This window comes from Pinus tabuliformis, chromosome 3_1 (genome assembly GCF_031772625.1).
Source record: "Pinus tabuliformis cultivar Carrire ecotype Pingquan chromosome 3_1, CPIR1, whole genome shotgun sequence".
NCBI lineage: Eukaryota > Viridiplantae > Streptophyta > Pinopsida > Pinales > Pinaceae > Pinus > Pinus tabuliformis.
The window spans coordinates 678,354,264-678,376,383 of NC_142301.1; positions in this window are offsets into that span (position 1 = coordinate 678,354,264).

Sequence of the window (22,120 nt, forward strand, 5' to 3'; positions counted from 1 at the left end):
TACCTGTCCCCATGCCCAACGATCTTTTATGTGTCGATTCTCTGGCTTCGACTCTTCTAGAAGATCAATCAGATGGTTTCTCTGTGCAGATAGCCAACCAGGTGCATCGTGGAGGTTCCACCCGGCCCACTCTCCTCGGTAGTCCCAAACTGAGATATCTCACAACCTATTAATTCCAGCGTCAATCATCCATACTCTGATATCTTTTATTTCATCACTCTATTCCAGTGGATTGCCTCCCATAATCCGATCCTTCCATAGATTAGTTCTTGCCATTAACTGGTATTTTGTAGAGTGATTTTTTGAAAAAGGAGCTGCTTTTGTAGCAGAGAGCCCAAACATGCGTACTGTTGATAGGAGGTGTTATCACAAAATCACTACTGAGGGCTGCAACCAAGCAAGATTTCATGTAACTCTTTCAACCTAACTTTAGATCAAAGCTTAGCCTCTTTGATCAGAGAGGGCTCTCTCACAAACTCTTGATAAAAATCATTCACTACAACAGATGGCTAACTCTTTACTCAGTCATGAAAGCAAAAGCTGGTTGGAAACATATCAAACTGGTTCTCATTGGGCTATGGAGTCTCATATACTAAGTAAACAAGAAAAACATAGTCATTTCATGGAAGTCAAGGCTCTTTGCATTACATGTCAAACATACTCCATCAAAACCACAGCTTGCCAAACACACAGGAAGTCAGAGCATAAGATTATAAATTCTGAGTGATTGTGTTACAACAAGGCTGTAAAAGAACATAAAATATAAAACACCATCATTATATTTGAACACAATAATCCATCGAGAATCTTGAGAAGAAATCAACACTGTTTTACTATTACTGTCACAAGTCTTACAATGGCCCAAATAACTCTGTTTTTGTATAAAATGTCCAACCCTTTCTACATCCAACCTTGATCCATATATAGGCAAGTAAACTAAATCACCTCGAGCTTCCTCCTCCAGCATGAGGGGAGCCTCGAAGGTGGCTATTGACTATCCCTATCTAGTGCATAACAAACTTATTAATTACATAATGGCTAAACTGAAATTACAAATGGTTTTCATTTAATCAAAATCCACAATCTTTGCTCCTCGTAACATGATGCTTTTCTGGCTCTTGACACATGTCCTTTTGCTGGTTGGGTTGAGATGGCTGAGCTACAGATACAATGAATACTGACTTTGGATACTTGAAAGCGCTGATGGCTCATTAATTGACCAAAAGATGTGTTCCTATTTTAACGGTCTCTGTCTCCCAACATTCTCCGAAAGTTCAGCAATATGTCTCAGCTCTTTTACTAACCACAAGTATGGAATGCTGCCATGTTTTTTGATGTGCTGTAGGTGGTATTGATAGACAAGTGCTTCTCTTCCTCAACTCCCGCTCACAGTATCACACTAGCTGCTCTGCGCTTAAAATCATCACCTACAGCAGTTTCGTAGCGCGCTACGAAACTGCTGTGTGATTTAGAAAACACAGTCTTCTTCCCTGCCTTTAAAAATTCATTATGCCTAATTGATGCTTTGGACAAGGTTATGAGGACAACTTGTAAATAAGCATGATTAATAGCCTCAACCTTTCTGCACAGCGTTTAACACATTTACAGTTAGTGCAAGGGCAGCTGGTGAAGTTTTTTGCTTGATTTGCTCTGTCATGATGATGGTACTGCTTAAAACATTTCACATGCTACCCTACCTTTAGGGTTCATCTATTCTTCCTTTATGCCTTACAGTAGAATCTAGTGGTTCATTACCATTACCTGAAGCCATTGGATCCTGCATCACCATCTCTTGATGTATATTTTTGAAGGGCATATACACTATCTCTGAATCGATTCTAAATTTACATAACCTTTTGCTCAAGATACTCCTCACATCTGAAGGAGATAGATTTGTCACATACCACAAATAAATCAAGCCTTCATAAGAAAATCATGGAGCACACTGTTGTAACCATGAAGCACACTGTTCTTAGCTATCAACCATGGTGATCTTATGAGAACAATCCAATATCCAGTCAAATTATCTTAACATAAATCTTTGGAGTCCGAGTGCACAAAATGAGATTGAATATGGCTCAAACCGCGCATCAAACATCCAAACTGCATCTAGTTAGAAGCTAAAGTGTTGAAACTGGAAGACTGGTTCTGTAAGATCTCAGTTTTGCTTCAACAGATATGAAAACATGCATGAAGTTCAGCCACCCCAACTTTACACTTTTTATCTAGCAGACTATCTCCTCTTTGGCTGGCAATTGGGATTCTGTTGAAACTAAAACCAATTCTGGAGAAGAAATACCAGCTTCCCTGGCTTAGCTTAAAAAAAACAACTCTGAATATCTGCCTCATCAGTAAATGTTAGTTGGTGCATACAAGGAGATCCTTTGAGTTTTTTGAAAAGCCATAAACCAGAACTGAACAGAGCATTTGAACTGTGCAAGTATCCTAAATGAGGCCCCGCGCATTTCTTTCAGAAGTAATGGGAGTAAAGATAGATCCCTAAGAACCGAACAAAAGAACATAATTCTCCCACACGATTTTGAAGAGAAGTGCCACTGAGAGTCCACCAGGCTCCTTCTTAACTAGATGTGTTCCTTGAGACTATGTAGACTGCTTTGCAGATATCCTTCTGCTTCGAACCCTCCTATCCTTCAAAACGCTGTCTCGTTCAGCAAAATTTTCATCTTCCACACAAAGCAAGTCTTCTAGCTCTGCCATGGTATAACGATACGGAAAACACTGCTGATCTGGATTGCATTCACAAAGTCATTTTTGCATGTTGTAGACAGACAAAAGCACCTGGTCGACAACTGCACACAATCAGCAGAAAGATGTAGAAAATATCGACATATAATACATTCTGGATCCTCTTCAATGCCGCCAACATGTTCAGGATACTTTAGAGAAGTCATTCGAGAGGCTCTCACAACACCCTTTCTCCAAAGTTGTTCTCTATGATTGCGCTCAGTATTGATTACACGAACCACAGCATATAACAACTCGTCATGCAACAAAACTGCAGACTTGTGATACAACCAATACAATTCCACTGCAAACCCACCATGTGGTAACCAATCTGCAAGATCAAAATTCACAACTTCTGCACGATTCAATCCACAATTGAAACCCCCAAAAACGGGCCTCATTTTTCCATATCTGAAAGAACTCTAACCAGAGGCGTTTCACGAGATCGAAGGACCTGAACAAAAACCCTCTGATCTGATTAACTTCCACAGAATGGAATGTACAGCGCGCACCTGAGCAACACGACGACAGCAGCGATTTTATGATACTCTCTTATCTGTAAAATATTCATCAATATCAACAATTTGCCCGAAAGACGGATTCTGGAAAGCCCTGAACTAATCCTTGCATACTAGAAAAGCGCCATTCTATCTCTCCTCCAAATCCAACCTTCCTTTTGTGTTTATTCAATGCGCACTCATCTTTTAACGACATCAGTCAATATCATTCCAGCCTTTGTGCCACTTCTCTATCCCAGTGTCACTAACCATGGCGGCCTTGTGGCAATCAAATCTTTATAAAAACCACTTGACATTTGGCATTAATCACTGCATTCCATAAGAGAAACTTCTAATGCTGATATTGTCAAACAATTTATGCGCATTCTCCATGCTAGTTCACGGTCATGGAAATATATAGCATCCATACGCGCCGCTTTTTACATCTCTCCATCTAACAACTGTACTTCTTAAAACATCTAAAACTTGTGTAGATACAACAACTCCCGGAGTTTTTAGTCTACCACGGACCGTCGTCACAGGTAGTTGCTGACATTAGGATGCAGATTTGAAAATGAAACTCACCACAACAGCAAAGGGTTTGTCATTTGTATCCATCAGCAACTCCAGAACTTGAAACGGAATGTGTTCCTGGATACCATTCCCAATTTGTAGCTTACTTAATGTGGCATGAACAGGTAACCACAGCTCAAGCTATGTATCTGGTTTTTGAAGTCGATCCAATAATGCTTAAGCAGCCAATGAATGTTCTGAAATGACTATCAACTTCGTCACCAAAGCAATAATATCTGGTTGCAAATGTTTTGGAGCCTTATCTAAAACAAGAGCAATTTTCTGAGTTGATTGTGGCCTCTGTCTCGGTTCTGGACCACCGTGGGGAACTACACCATCGAATGCCTTGAGAGAATCGACAATCAACCCTAATAGCTCTTCAGATTGCTCTGGCCATTTTGTCTCTTGCTTTTGATTAGAATTGTTCACTCTCGAAGACCCTTGTGCAGTTGATTCTAGAGGTGATGAAACAGGCCAAACTGCAACCTTTTCCGCAGACACTGTTGCCAGTAAGTCAGTGCTTTGCACTGCTTGCTCCATCCATCCCAACATCAAGGCGTTGATCTACAGGATTATTTAGAGATTCCAGTGTTTCATTAAAACCTTCAATTCTCTAAGAAGTGAACACTCCCCCGCGCAAACATTATGGCAATCATTTTTATGACACTGAATGTGGTCTTCCCATCTGTAAACACTTGAGCCAATGTTCCAGCTCCTTCAATAGCTTCTGATAGTATGCTGTGACAACACTCGACTCAGGAAACAATATGACCATTGCATACTTGAGCATAAAATATATCAAAACTTGCACCTTTACATGCTTCGTGACTAATTTATATGTCTCAACAATTGAGCTTGCAGGTTTTCGACTGTCCTTTGAAATACATCATAGACTCACAACCTGTTGGCATGAAGCAACCAGCAATTCTGCATTCTCCTCGAAACTATACTCAATCCAAAGCAGCAGAAAACCTCTGTTATCCTTTGTAATCAAAGATACTCTAACATATTCCTTTGGCTTAAATGGGCCTTTTCATCCGAGCATTAGCTGAGAAATCTTCAAGATTTAGCCAATAAGTAAGACTATCAAGAATACCACCTGCAGTTTGCATTACTTTGTTTGGTGATTGCTCATGTGTGTTTATAAAGATATTCCTTGTTGCGCTGACTGCCTTTGTTCCAAGGATCACAAGCAATCTTGGGTCAAGACCATCTGCAACAGGCTGGGAGAAATAGCCCACTAAAGGAGCCATATGTATCCTGCCTATAGTTCAGAACATTATCGGAATGTCTGAGTTGTTTATTTTCAAGCCTGTACTCATGCATAACTCAATGGATTTTGATAAACATGACAGCTGGTGAAAATGGCAATGGTTTCGGACAAATTCCCAATTTGGTAGCGCAGCCAGTGCAAGGTCAGTGTTTTCGCTATGAAATCACTAAAACAGATGGCGCTGCTAAACTGCTAACGAATTTATGCGCTGCGAAACTGCTAAAAAGAATTCAGACGCTGCGAAAACACCCTGGTCTTTAAACTAGGCTAAAAATTTTTGGCAACAGCATTTTCAGTGATAACAGGAGGCTCGGATTGTAGGTTGCTGAGTGACGAGTTCTGGGCATATTTAGACAACAGGACGTCGCTGGTCGGATGCTTGGGATCGTTAACCAGTTTCCATAAGAGTTTGGTTCTGAGTGCAAGGTTAACTAGAGATGGGTCACGGATCTGAAGGTCTCCTTCTTTTATTCGCCTTTTAATCAAATCCCAATTGACTAGGTGCATCTTCCTTTTGTTTCCTTTCCCACCTTGCCACAAGAAGTCTCTTAATAGCTTGGATATCTGCTCCATGACATTTCTGGGGGCTAGTAAGAATGCTCCCTGATATAATGGCAACGCTGATAATACAACTTTTATTAAAATGACTTTGCCTCCTTTAGATAGCCAAAAGCCACCCCATGATGCTATTTTTGATTTTATTTTGCAAATAATGTTTGTCCAGAGTGACCTTCCTTTCGGACCATTTGTGATCGGTAGCCCTAGATATTTGAATCGATCCCATTGGGTGTGGCCTCTGAACCCCAAGGCATTTGTAATTCCAGTTAGCTCTTGATTATCTATATTCAAGGTGTAAATTTCACTCTTGTTTTTGTTGACCAGCGCTCCTGAGACCCTGCAATAACTCTTGAGAACTATATCAAAACCTTTGGCGATTATGGAAGATGCGCCTCCAATTAGAAGATAATCATCTACGAAAAGAGCATGGTTCAAGGGAACTACGCCAGGGGAGGGTTTGAGACCAGGGAGAGTGCCAGCAACTCTTTTAGAAGAAAGTTTCCTACTAAAAGAATCAGCCATTAAAATGTACAGGAAGGGGGAGAGAGGGCAGCCCTGCCTGATGCCTCTCTGTGCTTGAAAGAAATTGGAAGGGCATCCATTGACTAGAGGGCAATCCAGGGATTTTCAATACAGGCTTGTATAAGCTGGGAAAACTGAGGAGAGAAGCCAAAGGCACTGAGAACTTTAAGGAGGAAGGGGCGATTTACTCTGTCAAACGAATTTTCCATATCCAACTTTATCACCATACCTTTCTCATTTCTCTGTTTGCTGGAGTGGATTGTCTCCTGTACCTGAATGACATTATCAAGAATGTGCCTACCTTCCACAAATCCTCCCTGGGGGCTGGAGATCAATCTTTTTAATAGGGGCTTGATCCTATTTGTGAGAAGTTTAGCCAAGATCTTATATGATGCATTGCATAACGATATAGGCCTGAATCTTGTAAAAGATTCCAGATTAGATTCTTTGGGTATTAAGGCTAAACAAGTGGAGTTGGATCTTCCTCCAATCTTTGCTTTTCTCATGAAGCCTTTAATCATTTTTAGGAGATCAGTTTTGATGATGTTCCAGCATACTTTATAGAAGTGTATAGTAAAGCCATCTGGGCCAGCGGCTTTATCAGGTTCCATGGTCCAGATGACTTTTATTATTTCTTCCTCAGTGAAGTCACTATTGAGAACGTCGTTATCTTTAGGATTGATCAGTTGGGGAATATTATGTAGGAAAACTGTAATTTCCTCCTCGCGGTCCTGTGGTTCCTCACTATATAATTTCCTGAAATGGCTGTCTGCAGCATCTTTAACTTGGTTGAATCCCTGTCTGACTTCTCCTTCTGCTATTTTTATTTCTGAGATATGATTCCTGGACAGTCGTGCTCTATACTGTCTGTGGAAGTAGGAGGTGTTCTGATCCCCTGCTTTTAGCCACAAACTTCTAGATTTGATTCTCCAGTATTCTTCTTCTTTTCTTAAGGCTTGAAAGGTAGAGCATTGAGCCTTTGTTTCTTGCTCTAGCAGCTCTGTTGAAATCTCTTTGCGTTCCATGTTATCTTGCAGGTTCTCCAACGTGTGGACTGCCTCCTTTCTTGTATTGGTTGGGTTGTGGACTGGTTTCCTTATCCAGTCCTTCAACGTATACTTTGTAGCCTTAAGCTTTTGCTCCCAAACAAAGCTTGAGGATCTAGAAATAGGTTTAGCCCATGCTTCTTTCACAATGTCTATGAAACCTTCTCTCTCAATCCATAGAGGATTAAATCAAAAAGGGAGGGGCCCCAGATTTTCTTCATCTTCTAGGAGGAGTTGAATCGGTTTGTGATCTGAGGAGAGCTTGGGCAAGATTTTGGTTTTTATTATCCTTTTGTTCAACATAATTGAACTTTGAACCAAGAATCGATCCAATCGGGCAGCTATATGATCTGGCCCAGATCTGTTGTTGGACCAAGTATATATGCCTCGCACTGGGGAAAAATCAAGTAAGTCCCATTGTCGTGTGAGCTCTTCGATGAAAGCTAGCATTGGATCTCTGTTGTTTGATCCTCCCCTTTTCTCCTTTGTTTTTAGAATGATATTGAGATCGCCTGCTATGATAATGTTATCTGGATTATGCTGTTCAAGATAAGCTGAAAGGGATTTCCAGCAATCTCATTTTTCAGAATATGTAACAGGAACATATAGATTAAACAAAGAGATGGTCAACTTACTTGTACAATGTAATAGCTACGTAAAGATCCAGTGCTGGGTTTCATGGGACCTTTTAGCTGAAATAGGTCTTTGGTCTAGAGAGTTGCCAGCCCTCCAGAGGATCCCCTTGAACTAACTGCTTTGCTTGCTCTTTTCTTCCATTTTGTTTTGCTGATATCTAAAAGAGCGCCCCCTTCTATCTTCATCTCTTGGAGCATGAGGATATCTGTAGGCTCTATTTTCAGGAGGTCCATGACTGCTTCGGCTTTGGATGCGTTCCCCAACTCTCTGCAATTCCAAGAGACGAGTTTCATCATTTACTTAAGGAAAGGGGTGTGGCCTCCGTTGGAAGGCCTTGGTCTAATGTTTCTCCCCATGGTCATTTCTATTGTGTCCTGGCTTCCTTGTACTTTGAGTCGCTCGGCCTCCTCTTCCCTTAGCTCTTTGCGAGATTTCCTTCCTGCTTTTTTAGTAGGTCACTCAAAGGTTTCGTCTTCTGAAGAACCTGAGCTTTCTTCTAGTTCTTTCCTTGTTACATCAGCATATGAGGGGTTGGAGGGGCTTCGTTGCGCAGTCTCAACCTGTGGGATTTCCTCCCCCTCTTTGATGGGGGATCGATCTGCTACATGCTCTGGATTTTCCTGAGTCGAGGTAGATGGGTTAGCCTGAGTATTTTCTGCTCCTTTCTGAGTTGCTTCCTGATCTCGGTTAGGCTTGGAACCGCTTGGATCTTTTGGCAAGCCGCCTTTACCATTTCCCTTTTTTTGCCGAGCAGATTTTTGAACTACAGTCCACTGGTCCTCACTTGTTTTTGCTGCTTGTTCCTCAATCTTTTTCTTGCAGTTCTTTGCAAAGTGCCCATGTTCATGACAATATCTGCACTTGAATGGAGTTGTTCGTAATCCAGTTCCTGCACATGAGTCCACTTGGCCACCAAGAGCTTTATTGCTTCGGGCAAACCCTCCTCAAGGTCCACTTCTATGCAGATTTGGGCGCATGAGTACTGATCTTTCCTTACTACTTGATCTATATACTTTCCTAATGCATTGCCTACGATCTGCAGAGTTTTTTGGTTCCAGTAGTGTAAGGGCATATGGGGAAGTCGCACCCATACTGGAACAACTGATGGCACGTCCTGAGAGGGGTCGAAATCCGGAGACCATTTATTTAGATACAACCCCTGCTGTCCCATAAAATAAGGGCCATTTCTGAAGATTAGGCTTCTGTCATCCGAGCTCTCGAAGACAAACACATAGAATCCTTTGCCTACGAAATAATTTTTGATCCCTTCTTTGATCAAGGGAGCCCAATTTCTTTGGGTCCAGTTCTACACTATCTTGGGGGAAGGCCAAAGACCTGTGAACTGGCCTATCAACCCTTTCTCATCTAGATTCAAGGCAACTTTACAAATTTCCTCTTCAGGTATGGCAACCGTTGGGATGGAATCAAGCTTCTTGACAAATTTCTGCTGGCTAGCTAAGAGAGGGCATTTCGAGCTAGCAGCTACCATGGCTTTGAACGCTGCGATCTCCGGAGGAAGGGTATGGGGGCAGAGCCCCCGCTGGGCTCCATGAAGGTTTCAGCAAGGGTATGCTGTGAGGTCAGCCGTAGGTCTGGCAGGCAGAAACTAAGGGAACCCGTCTCAGAACGCCAAGCACGCAGGGGAGGGCCTGTGAGCCGAGACTGGCCGGCGGCCACAACCAGCTGCAGTGTAAATAATGTAAAATACTATAGTTTTATCATTGTATCATAGTTTCTAGCAGATGAACTTTGGTGTTTAAGAGGTGCCATATAAGTGATACAATTTTATTATGCAGTATATTTTTCAAAATAGTTTTTTTAGAATTTCCATTTAAAAAAAAATTATGTGAAAATATTGTTTGTTGGGTATATAAATTAAAAATTTCTAAAATTGTTGTTTACAATTTCATTTCATAGTCTATTTTTCAAAATATATTTTTCAAAATTTACATTAAAAAAAAATTATGGATAGTTTAGATTCCCTTGATGGTCACATCATTTCTTATACAAGAATATTGAAGATAAACTTTCTATGCAATGAAAATTTTAATATTCTTACCTCCTATCATATTTAACAATTCATTTTTTCATATATATCTATATATATATAATGTGCAAGGATTGAGCTACAACAACAACATTTGTTTTAAATGAATTGTTAATTTTGCATTCAATACATTTATATACAATCAAAATTTGTCCAATCCTATAATTTCCCTGAGACATTCACTTATGGTTAACCTATTCAAGTCCTCCTAATTTCGTACTATTAATAGTGAATGCTATTTTTCCTATGGATAGTCTCCTTATCTTAGTGGAAATAAATTTTGATCCATATGAACTTGGTGAGCATCTCAAGCCCAAGACGTATCCATTCATTGGTTTCATGTTTCACTAATGAGACACATCATGTGTGCCCATTCATGATACTTGAGCTTATGGACACACCTCTTCATCTACTATCTCCTCAATGTTGAAGTTAGTGCCTATACATGAGACTTACCTTATGGATGACCCCATTATAAGCAAATTTCATGGCCTATGAAGTTATCATCACTAACAAAAACACTTGTACATGAGACTTTGACTTAGAGATGTACATCATAGGTATAAGCACCGAGGATAATTCTTTTAAAATGGATATGGAATGGTGGTATCCCCTTATAAATGTATTAGGATTGATGAGTCAGCTAGAGTTAATAATAATATATGTATAATTATAACTCAATGTAATTCTTAACCATGCACAATCAATTGTTGCAAAAATATTTTTAATAATATAAGAAAGATGTAATGGCTTACATATTTTGTTAATGAATCTACTTCATTCTTTAAAGTGTTCTCCTTTTCTAGCATCACATTTTCTTCAATCATATCTCTCATAAAGTGACACTAAACATTAATATGCTTTGTCTTAAAATGATTAGCTGATTTGTTATCTGAAAGGATTGCACTCTAACTATCACAATATTTTGTATCAGTCAAATACTTGAACAAAATCTCTATAATCATATTTCTTCCTTCCTTGCATGAATGGTTCTCATGTATTCAAGTTGTCATAACTCTAAAATTAAAACACTAGGGAGAGTTCTAATCCTTCCACCCATGGGTTTCAAATTGAATTTTCCTCCTCCTATGATTCTAGTTCTCATTTGATCCCATAGGAAAACATCACCATCATCATATCTTTCATACTCGCAAAATGATTCCCTATGAGAAGTCATATGACACGATGTCCTTGAGTCAAACAACTTTGATCTACATGTGTACTTGAAGATTCCAATTACACATTTACTCCGTCGCTTAAGGAGGTTTCCACTTCTATAGGAAAATCATCAAATCCCTTCCCTTTCATAGCAAGTTTGAATCTAAAATATTTCTTGCAATTCCTTTCTTTTCCACATCTACAACATACCTTTAAGAATATAGTTGGAGCTAATGATATTGTTCTCATGTGTATATTTGATGATAAAACATATACATAATCTGGGATACATTCATTGGTTGAATTTTGAGGTTGAAAATGAGCTTCCAGAGGAAAATAATAAAATAAAGTTATGAATTAAAGAAAAAGAATATAAACTACTTTTTATTGTATCTTTGAATTATCTCCTTATAGGGTTACTCAAATGTCAAGTGTATACACCAGTTGGATCCAAAATTAAATTCCACACCCAATGAGTACCCTCTCTGCATACTTCTAGGAAGACCAACATAAAAAAATTGAAAATTCATTAAAAAAACTTCTTTAACACATTTATTAAATGTATCTTCAATTTTTTCAATGTGGGTCTTTTGAGAAGTATGCAAAGTGGATACTCATTCGATATGAAATTAAATTTTATATCCTATGGGTATCTACACTTGACATTTGAGTAAGCCTATAAGGAGATAAGCTGAAAATAAAATTACAAAATTAGTTTTCTTCTCTTCCCTCCAAAATATTTACCCCTGGGGATGGCATCATCATCTTGAATCCTATTGGTTCTCTTAAAGTTAATTGTGTTAGTGAATTCCTTTTAGGCACATTTTTTACCTCAAAATTCCCCTAATATTGGATGAATATGGGGTGCATGTGGACCCAGCCAAGATCCAAGTCATTAAGCATTGGCCAACCCTAAGGAATCTAACAAATGTTCATAACTACTTGGGCCTATGTTGAAGGTTTATGTTGGGGATATCTTGTATAACTTAGCCCTTAACTCAAGTGACCAAGGGTGGAGCAAAATAAAGATTTTTGTAGTGTGAGTTACAATAGAAATCATTAAGGAATTTAAAACATTTCCTTTGCTCTACAATTACTTGGGCCTTGTATAGTTACAAATAATTTAGACCCCATTCTCACACAAAAAATTCCTTAGATTGAACACTTCTTAAATAACATCTTGATCCTAAGAATCAGACACCATTTTATAATCATTTTTTCCCTCAATTTCCCCAAATTGCATTCAGTTTATTAGATTAGTATCTAAGGGAATAGATACTCTATCTTCATCTTGTTTATATTACATGGATTAAACAACATGGGGATAGGCTGAGGTTACCCTGACTACCCATAACCCAGGATACTCATACACAAGCACCCACAACTTTGTTTTTAAATACATTTAATCGAATTTCAGCAAATCAATTAAAATATGCAGTCAAAATAACAATGGATATTTTTTGCCAAGTTCCATGAGAGATCTCTCTCAAGTATTCCAACCCTTTTATTTACCTCACCCAACTCTTATTGGGTTCACTTATCAAATAATACACTGAGAAGGCCAAATTAGGCTTCAAAACCCAAACTCGCAATCTTGGAAAATGCTTATTGTAGGTGTTGTAAAATATTTTCGTAGTGCCCCAAAACTTTATCTTTTCAGATTCCAGGAAGTTGAAACGACTCAAACCTTCATATAATTGATTACTCATGGCCTATAATTTCTCCCTAACACTACACAAAACCTCATACACCCTTCTTCATGGGGATTTACAACTCTAACTCGACGAAGACAAATTTGAAATGGTCTTGACAACATGCAAACAAAACTGAGTGCTCTGTTCTCTCCATACGCAGGCACTCTATGACCATAGTGACACAAAAATAAACTATAGGCATGGATTCTCACTTTAACCTCATGGGAACCAAAAAAACATATCATATTCCATTCAAAAAGGGCATGCATGCAACTGAACATTGGTTCTTTGTTTTTACTAATGGGTTCCACATAGAAAAAACCCACGCACTCACTAGTATCCAAAATGCATGGGCACTTCCATCCTCAATATTTAAGCTGACACAAAAGGAATCAATACACAAAGGGATACCACACCACGATGGAGGCTTCAACGCGTAGATTACCAATACAACTTAATGGAATAAGAACACACTTTCAAAGAAAAGAAATACATAGAGATCAAACCAAAATGGAACATCGTCCATAAGCATACATCGATGGAAACCATGCCTCCTCACATGACCTATTAAATTGGCTAAAATATACAATGTGGGCATGTGCATCCTAGGCCTCTCATCCTCTACCTCTTCTCCTAGCACTGAAGCTTCTTCTCTCCACTGTTGCACAGACTACTCTGCTCAAACAATTTTCCTCTTTGAGAAGAAATCTACATGTGAAAACTAAGAGTCACAAGTGATGATTCGTTTCCCCTTCTCACAAAATATGGGAAACTAAAATTAAATTTACATTAAGAAATATTTCCTCCAACTTATTCTAAAAACAAGACTCACATCCTAATGAAAATATCTATAATTTCTTACAAAATATTTAAAATCTATCCTAGAATCATCATGTGACCATCCCATCACGTTAGCAAGCTTTGGTCCAGTCTTCATAGAACCTTGTGCTCCATCTATGCACCTGCAACAAAAACTCTCCCATATCATCCTTGGTAGTTTTAAAATGGTTGTCACCTTGAATCCTTGAAGCAAAACGAGTTATATCTCCTACAACTACAACATGAGCTAATATATTTTGCTCAATGTAGGGTCATTGTTGGGCATAGGGATTTGAATTTTATGCACCCCACGGGGGATTCACTCAATGAACCTCCAACATATCACATGCGTTCATAGCATATTAAATAATACCCTTAATTTCACTACATATTGGAAAATGCCTCTAAAAATCACATAATTTAACTCCCTGCCAATATGTAACCAATACACCTTCCTAATTAAAAAAACCCTACTTTCACTAAATATTGTAGGTATCCATTTTTTCATTAATATTTTTTATACCCCTTTATTTTTTTTCATTAACTTTGAGCTCCATTTTTTATACTTGCCAATATAAAAACCCTTTACCCCTAAATATCCCCCAATATAATATGTCATTTTTACCTCATAGTATATACCCCAATATGAACGCATGTGTTATGATATTGCTCCTCCAGTGAAGCCCCCGTGATGCACCCCACTCTTTTCACAGAGGAATTTCCTTATTTCTAGAATTATGTTCATCAACTACGTGGATGTATTTAACTATAACTCTATCATTTTCATATCTTCAACCTATTTTTCCCTTCATTGCCTTTGATAATTCCCATGCTTTGATCTGATATATGGTCCTTGTGAGATTTCTAGTGTAATATTTTTATTTTTTGTTATAATATTCAATTATTGAAGTACTCTAATGAATAGTTTCTCTAGTTGTAATTGGATCAAAATCATTTTTCAAATAATCCTTTAGGCTATTGATAAAATTAGCTCTTACAATTTGGCCCCTCTAGAAGTTGGAAACTTGGTATCCCAGATTGGTCAATTCATCCTTCTCTTGAGATTGGAAATTCAACCTCCTTGAATAATCAATTTAGTCCCTTATGTAAAGAAAATTATCTGCTAGGGTGGCTTCAAAACCATTGAAACCAACCTCCACTACCTGGGATGTATATCTCAGAACAAAAATTGGGAAATATCGAGGGTTTCTCCCTCATGCCATAAACTATTTGAGTTCTTGAAACAATGATCAAAATATCAATGGTCAATCATTGCATGACTGGTATCTCTTCTTTATTTTAATCATTTTCTCCTCCAAATACTATTGGTCACTAAAATACCATGGATTTTCCCTTTATAACCCATTTTAAATTAATTATCCATTCCACCTTTTAATGTTTCTATTCTTTCCAAGTGAAAATGAATAATTAAATTGTTCTTGTTGGAAAGGGACATTATAGTCCTCCCTTCCTGAAATTTCTTTCCCTCAAGAAATCCAAAAACTACTTATAAATACTAGATCCCAAATGCACATGTAGAATTCTCCAACATATAGCTTATGTAGCATCCTAACATCATTGTCACATTCTACCATCATGTGAAACAAATGACCATAATGTAAATCATCCTCTATAAAAGTCTCTAGATCACAAGGTCATATTAGGATACTAACATTCCCATTTTCTTAAGACATAAACTCAATATTTGTTTTGTATCTATGCATCCTAAAATTCCCCCTCCCCCCTCTCGTGACACATTCATAAGCTCGTCATTTCCCTTTAGTTTGACCATTAGATGAAAATCTAGTGCCTGTTGCCTAGATGGAGAGATAAGCTCAGCACGATAATCAATGCAATTGATTATACCTAACATAAGATTTTCCCAAACTTGTAAAATTTCTTCAATATTATGTGATGTCACTAATTTGGGTTCATTGGAATACTTCAAAATTGAATGCATTAGTATAGATTCTTCATTTCAACACAAGGGTGGAGGTAGTACCTCACAAGCATTCCCTTCCTATACATTAGAAAGTCATGCATGTTGCGAAAGGTTAAAAAATGTATCTGTAAATTGAAGCACAACCAAAATTCCACTCCTCTAAGGACCTACTTCCATTCCCATTTTCATTTGGTTCTACACTGTCCCAATGAAGGAAAATTTTAAGGATGGATATCTATTTGAAAGTTTAGAAACCTTGGAGAATCTTAGTAACCTCTAATAGAAAAATTGAAAAATTTTGATGATGTTTTTGTAAAAATATCTAAATTACTAATTATATTATATTAGTCTATATAAGATATTGGTGATTTTTAAGGTAAAATTATTTCATACTATAAAACTTTGGTGAATCATTCTTATAAAAAATGGAAATTGGAGAATATTTTTTTTGGAAAAAGTATAGAAAATTAGCCCACCTGCAAATATTATCCCCAAAAATTTTCCTTGCTCATAATAGTGAGATATTACAACTAATGTTGAAAATCCTAAGTGCGTTACCCATGGCCCAGGCTTTCGATAGGTGGAAGGTGTTCCAATGTTTCTCCTTTGATAAGGTACTAAGGTATATTTCCAACACTTAGTGCGAAAAAGGCCTTTAACAATGAATTATATATCTCTTAATTAATGCTTTGGAATTTACCCTTGGCTTCCTCCACAACTATTGGTTGTACTGCATTTTCCAACAATATTGCAAAGAAATTTCAATCCAGATCTATCCAAAGTTAATCATGTGTGAGAAAAAACATTCCTCAAATGATCATGTCCTTTTGTAGCATTTGGAAGGTGACATTTTTTGGAGGATAAAGCTTTTCTTTTCTTCAAAGATGGAACATAATGTCAAGTCCTTCAATAACATCAATAGCTACCACACTAGCCAACTTTACTAGTTCAAAAATCAAGTTTTTACTACAAAAAAATGTCATACTTTCCATCTTCTTTAAAAAACACTCTGCAAGTGAGTACATCTTATCTGAAAATCCCTCTTTTGTAACTATGGCTTAGAAACAAGTGATAAAATTTCTTGTAGATTTGTAGCCTTATTGGCACTAGATAAAGAGGCCTTTAGAAACACCATTTGTTTTATTTTCCTCATCACTCTTGTGCATCTCTTCTTCAAGTCTAGTTGCATAACATTTATGCCTTCTAGTATTTAAAGCCACATTAAACAACACTTCAGGCATAGCTTTTCTTCCAAATCAAACTTATTCCCCATTATTCAAGACATAGTCTCCATATGAAGATTGAGATTTATCCTTGAGTTCAACATTCCTAACAATCATATTGAGAATATCCATAAGTTTCTCCAACTGACTACTACCTCTTAAAACTAGTGGCTCATTAAGACATTTTAGAAGCACAACTAGATATATTTCTCCTTTCTAGCAACTATCTAAAGACCATGAAATGATATTTTATTCAAGTAAAATTTCTTTCCCTTTATCTTTCTTCAATTCTAAATTTGTCCTACATGATGACTCCAATATTGAATATGGTTCCACATAAAATAGAATATTTACATTAGATAAACAATTTGTTTCCAACTATGTCAAAATTTACAGTATTTAATGAGAGATAGGAGGTGGGAACCCATTTGATAATCAAGAATAAGTATATGCTATGTTGGAAATAATACTGAGAGGGGGGGTGAATCAGTATTATCAAGCAATTTACCAAATCTTCCTTATTTGATCTTTTGAATTATTCTTGCATATCAGTACCATAAAAATAATGAGCATGAATAAAGTAAATAGACAGTCACACCAAAGAACACAAGATGTAAGGTGGAAACCCAATGCGGGAGAAAACCACCTGCTGCAATATGTCTCTATCTTCTTTCAAGAAATTCCTTTTACAATGATTTTGTACTGGTGCAGTCCTTTACCAGTACGCAGGCTGCAACCTGCAGAGAGCTACAACTCTCTCTCGTTTTCCAGTCTCTCCTGGAAGGGAGCTACAACCCCCTACTTCTTTTCATGAAGAAACAAATGATCAACAAGTATACAATAGATACTACAGATATCAGATCAGTAATTACAGAAGCAACCCAGAACACCTTATGAACAGAAATATACAGTCAATAGATCATCTTAAGACAGGGACGCATATTTTCTTTCTGTGGCCTGCGACTGGACGCAGTCTACCTTCTTCTGTTCTGCGTGCAGACGCACTGTTCTTCTAAGCTTTTCTGCGACCGACGCACCCAGCAGCACTATCGCGCCGCGTCTTTCGCTTCAGAGACGCACCCAATAACACAGTCGCGCCGCGTCCCTTGCCTCAGAGACGCACCTGAGCTTTTACTGCACTGCGTCCCGGCGCACTTTCTCTTCACTGAACCTGCGTCCCTTCAGATATAAGAAATATGAGGACTTCAGAACCAACCCAAACACTCAGATCCACAGATCTGATCATGCGCCATAGAGATCATAGTCCATTAGAAGATTCGCCCTTATAGATCTAGACTAGATCTCACCAAGAGATGTTCAACCAAGATGATGCCTAATCCAAATGAACTTCTTTGCTTTATATAGGCAAGCTTCTCCCCAAAACATGGAACAATACCACGAGCCGACACCATAAAAACACAAAACCGTCGGCTAGATACCACACAAGAAACCCCCACGTGCTTTTCTCTGCCTTGAAATGTGTGCACTGGGCGGACGCACCTCCTGAACGGCTGGCCTGCGTCCCTGGACGCGGGTTCTGTATGGTATACCTGCGGGGACGCACTTGCTGAACATATTTCCTGCGTCCTTCTTGATTTATCACCTGAATGGGTTTGCCATCAAGGACAACACCTGAATCATAATGCCAACAATCTCCCCCTTTGGACTTGATGGCAACCACATAATCTTCGGCTGGCCTGCGTCCCTGGACGCGGGTTCTGTATGGTATACCTGTGGGGATGCACTTGCTGAACATATTTCCTGCGTCCTTCTTGATTTATCACCTGAATGGGTTTGCCATCAAGGACAACACCTGAATCATAATGCCAACAATCTCCCCCTTTGGACTTGATGGCAACCACATAATCTTCAGCTTCATTCTCCCCCTTTGACATCAAGGGCAAAGGGTATGCTCCCCCTATGCTCATGCATCTCCAGATTTGTAACCAGAAATCCATCATGAAGGAGATAGAGACATATTGCAGCTATTTCCAAGATCTCCTTCTCCATAATGCCAATCAATGCATTATGTGCTCCCCCTGAGCCTATACCACCAATAGGAAGATGATCAACAGTAAGATGATGCATCAACAACCCCCAGCTTTTGCCTGAGGTATTCAAAAGTGTCCCTGGGCAATGGTTTGGTGAAAATATCAGCAACTTGTTCCTTAGAAGGAACATACTCCAACTTGACCTTCTGTTCAAGTACTTGTTCCCGGAGAAAATGGTACTTGATTGGTATGTGCTTGGTTTTTGAATGCATAACCGGATTCTTTGAGATGCTGATTGCACTTGTGTTGTCACATAAGATAGGGATTGGAGGAGTACAAGTGATTTGATAATCCTGCAAATTCTGCATCATCCAAAGAAGTTGGGTGCAACAAGATGCAGCAGCGACATATTCCGCTTCAGCTGTAGACAAGGCAATTGAACTCTGTTTCTTGCTGAACCAAGATACCAGTCTGGAGCCCATAAAGAATGCACCGCCACTTGTGCTTTTCCTGTCATCCACGCTTCCGGCCCAATCTGCATCTGTGTAAGCATGAAGAGTGAGATCTGTATCTCTAGGATACCATAAGCCATAATTTTGAGTCCCTTGAAGATATTTGAAAATTCTCTTCACTGCTTGAAGATGAGTCTCCTTTAGATTTGCCTGAAATCTTCCAACTATTCCAACTGCATGCATGATGTCTGGTCGGGTACCTGTTAAATATAGTAAACTTCCAATCATAGATCTGTAGGTTGGTTGATGTACTGCTGCAGATTCATCATTTGCACTGAGACTACATCCTGTGACCATGGGTGTACATACTGGTTTTGCATCTTCCATGCCATATTTCTTCAAAATCTGCTTGAGATACTTGGTTTGAGATAAAAAGATTCCTCCTTCCTTCTGTTGGATTTGCAAACCAAGGAAATATGTTAGTTCTCCTAGCAAGGACATTTCAAATTCTTTTTGCATGACTGAGGCAAAGCTTTGACTCATAGCTTCTTCATTGCTGCCAAAAATAATGTCATCTACATACACAACAAGTATTAGCAATTTGTCATTTTCAACTTTTATATACAGATTGCTATCTGCTGAACCTTTTAAGAAACCTTGTTGATGAAGATATTTGTCCAAACGGTAGTACCAAGCCCTTGGAGCTTGTTTGAGACCATAGAGAGCCTTTTTCAATCGGCATACAAGATTTGGATCATTTCCAAGAATGAACCCATCTGGCTGTTCAATGTACACTTCTTCTTCCAAGTCTCCATTCAAAAAGGCTGATTTCACATCCATTTGAAATACTTTGAAGTTCTGAAAACTTGAGAGAGCAAGGAACATTCGGATGGCCTCAAGTCTTGCAACAGGAGCAAAAGTTTCTTCAAAGTCTATTCCTTCTTGCTGCGCATACCCTTTACAAACGAGTCTGGCTTTGTTTCTAATTACTTCTCCATTTTCATTCAATTTATTTTTGAAGACCCATTTTGTTCCAATAACATTCTTATCTTTTGGTCTAGGAACCAGCTCCCAAGTGTTGTTCTTTTCGATTTGCTCAAGTTCTTCATCCATTGCTTTCACCCAACATTCATCTTTGCATGCCTCTTTCACATTTTGTGGTTCGGTGGAGGAAAGTAATGCCAAATAGCTTGAAGCTTCTGCAACTGTTCTTCTAGTTTGTATACCTGCTTCTTTTTGTCCCATGATCTGAGATTCTGGATGGTTCTTCTGAACATATCTGGATGGAGTCTTTTCTTCTATTCTTGTCCGTTCTTCTGCTTCTTCGTGAGGTTCTTCTTGAGATTCTTCTTGAGGTTCTTCTTCTTCATCATTCTGTCTTTGAGGGTAGCTCTCATCTTCTTCGATATCTTCACGATGTATTTGCCTAGGAATATATCCCTTTTCATCAACCACTACATCAATGCTGTCAACAATTCTGCCAAGTCTTTTATTGTAGCATTTGTATGCTTTGCTATGTGGAGAATAGCCAAGAAGAATGCCTTCATCTGCTCTAGGATCAAGTTTGCCAAGCTGCTCCTCAGTATTCTTGATATAGCATTTGCTCCCAAATATTTTGAAGTGCTTTACCGAAGGAGTTTTACCACTCCAGAGCTCATGAGGGGTTTGAGTGCTGTTCACCCGGACATTTGTCTTGTTGAGAATAATAACCGCAGTATGTGCAGCCTCACCCCAGAAGGTTGCGGGGGTTCCTGATTCATCAAGCATAGCACGAGCCATTTGTTGGATTGTTCTGTTCATTCTTTCAACAACTCCATTTTGCTGAGGCGTTCTAGCTGTAGAGAATTCTCTCCTTATCCCATGTTCATCACAGAAATCGAAAAATTCATTTGAAGTAAATTCCCCACCTCTGTCAGATCTGAGGCACTTAATTTTGTGACCTGATTCATTTTCAGCCAAGGCTTTGAAGGTTTTGAATTTTTCGAATGCTTCATCTTTGTGCTTCATAAGTCCTAACCAAACAAACCTGGAGAAATCGTCAATAAATAATATCAAGTATTCCTCTCCTCTAGGTGTTCTTTTTCTGAATGGTCCACATACATCTGTATGTACTAGCTCAAGAGGCATGCTAGCTGATCCTTCTTTTTCTGGAAAGTTAGTCCTGGTTTGTTTTCCAAACTGACATGATCTGCATATGGTGTTGTCAGGAATTTTGATATCTGGAAGATCGCGAACTGCCTGATATTTACATGCTTTCCTTATTTGTGAGAAGCTTAGATGTCCCAACCTTCGATGCCATAACCAGTGCTCTTCATCCTTGCTTAGGTAGCATTGTTGTTGTCCTTCTTCAAATATGTATAGATTATTTGGAGTTCTTTTCCCTTTGAGAACTGTTTTACCTGTATCAAGATCACGAACAAGACATCCATTTGATCTGAATATAACCTCGGTTCTTTGATCACACATCTGGCTGACACTTAGCAGATTATGCTTCAATCCATCAACAAACAAAACATTTCCAGCCTTAACATCTTCTTTTAAAGGAGCAATACCTTTTCCTTTTATAGTTGCAGGAGTATCATTTCCAAAAGAGACTTTCTTTCCCTTTTCTAAATTAGAATAAGACTCAAGTTTTTCTTTATCACCTGTCATATGCTTCGAACATCCACTGTCAATGTACCATAGATTTTCTTGTCCTTCTGCATAAAATGCTATCCCACATCTTTCTGTTTGAGGTTCCTTTATTCTCCATGTTTTGGTGCCTGAGGCTTGTTCCTTTTTCTGCTCTTGTACCTTTCTTTCCGGAAACCTGCTTCTGCATTCAAAGTCTTTATGTCCAAAATTATTGCAAATAGAACATTCAACTTCATTTTCAAGAGCTGAAAAGTTGTTATAGGTCCTTTTTGTAATCCCTGTCATGCTTCTTTGTTTTTGAGCTTCCCTA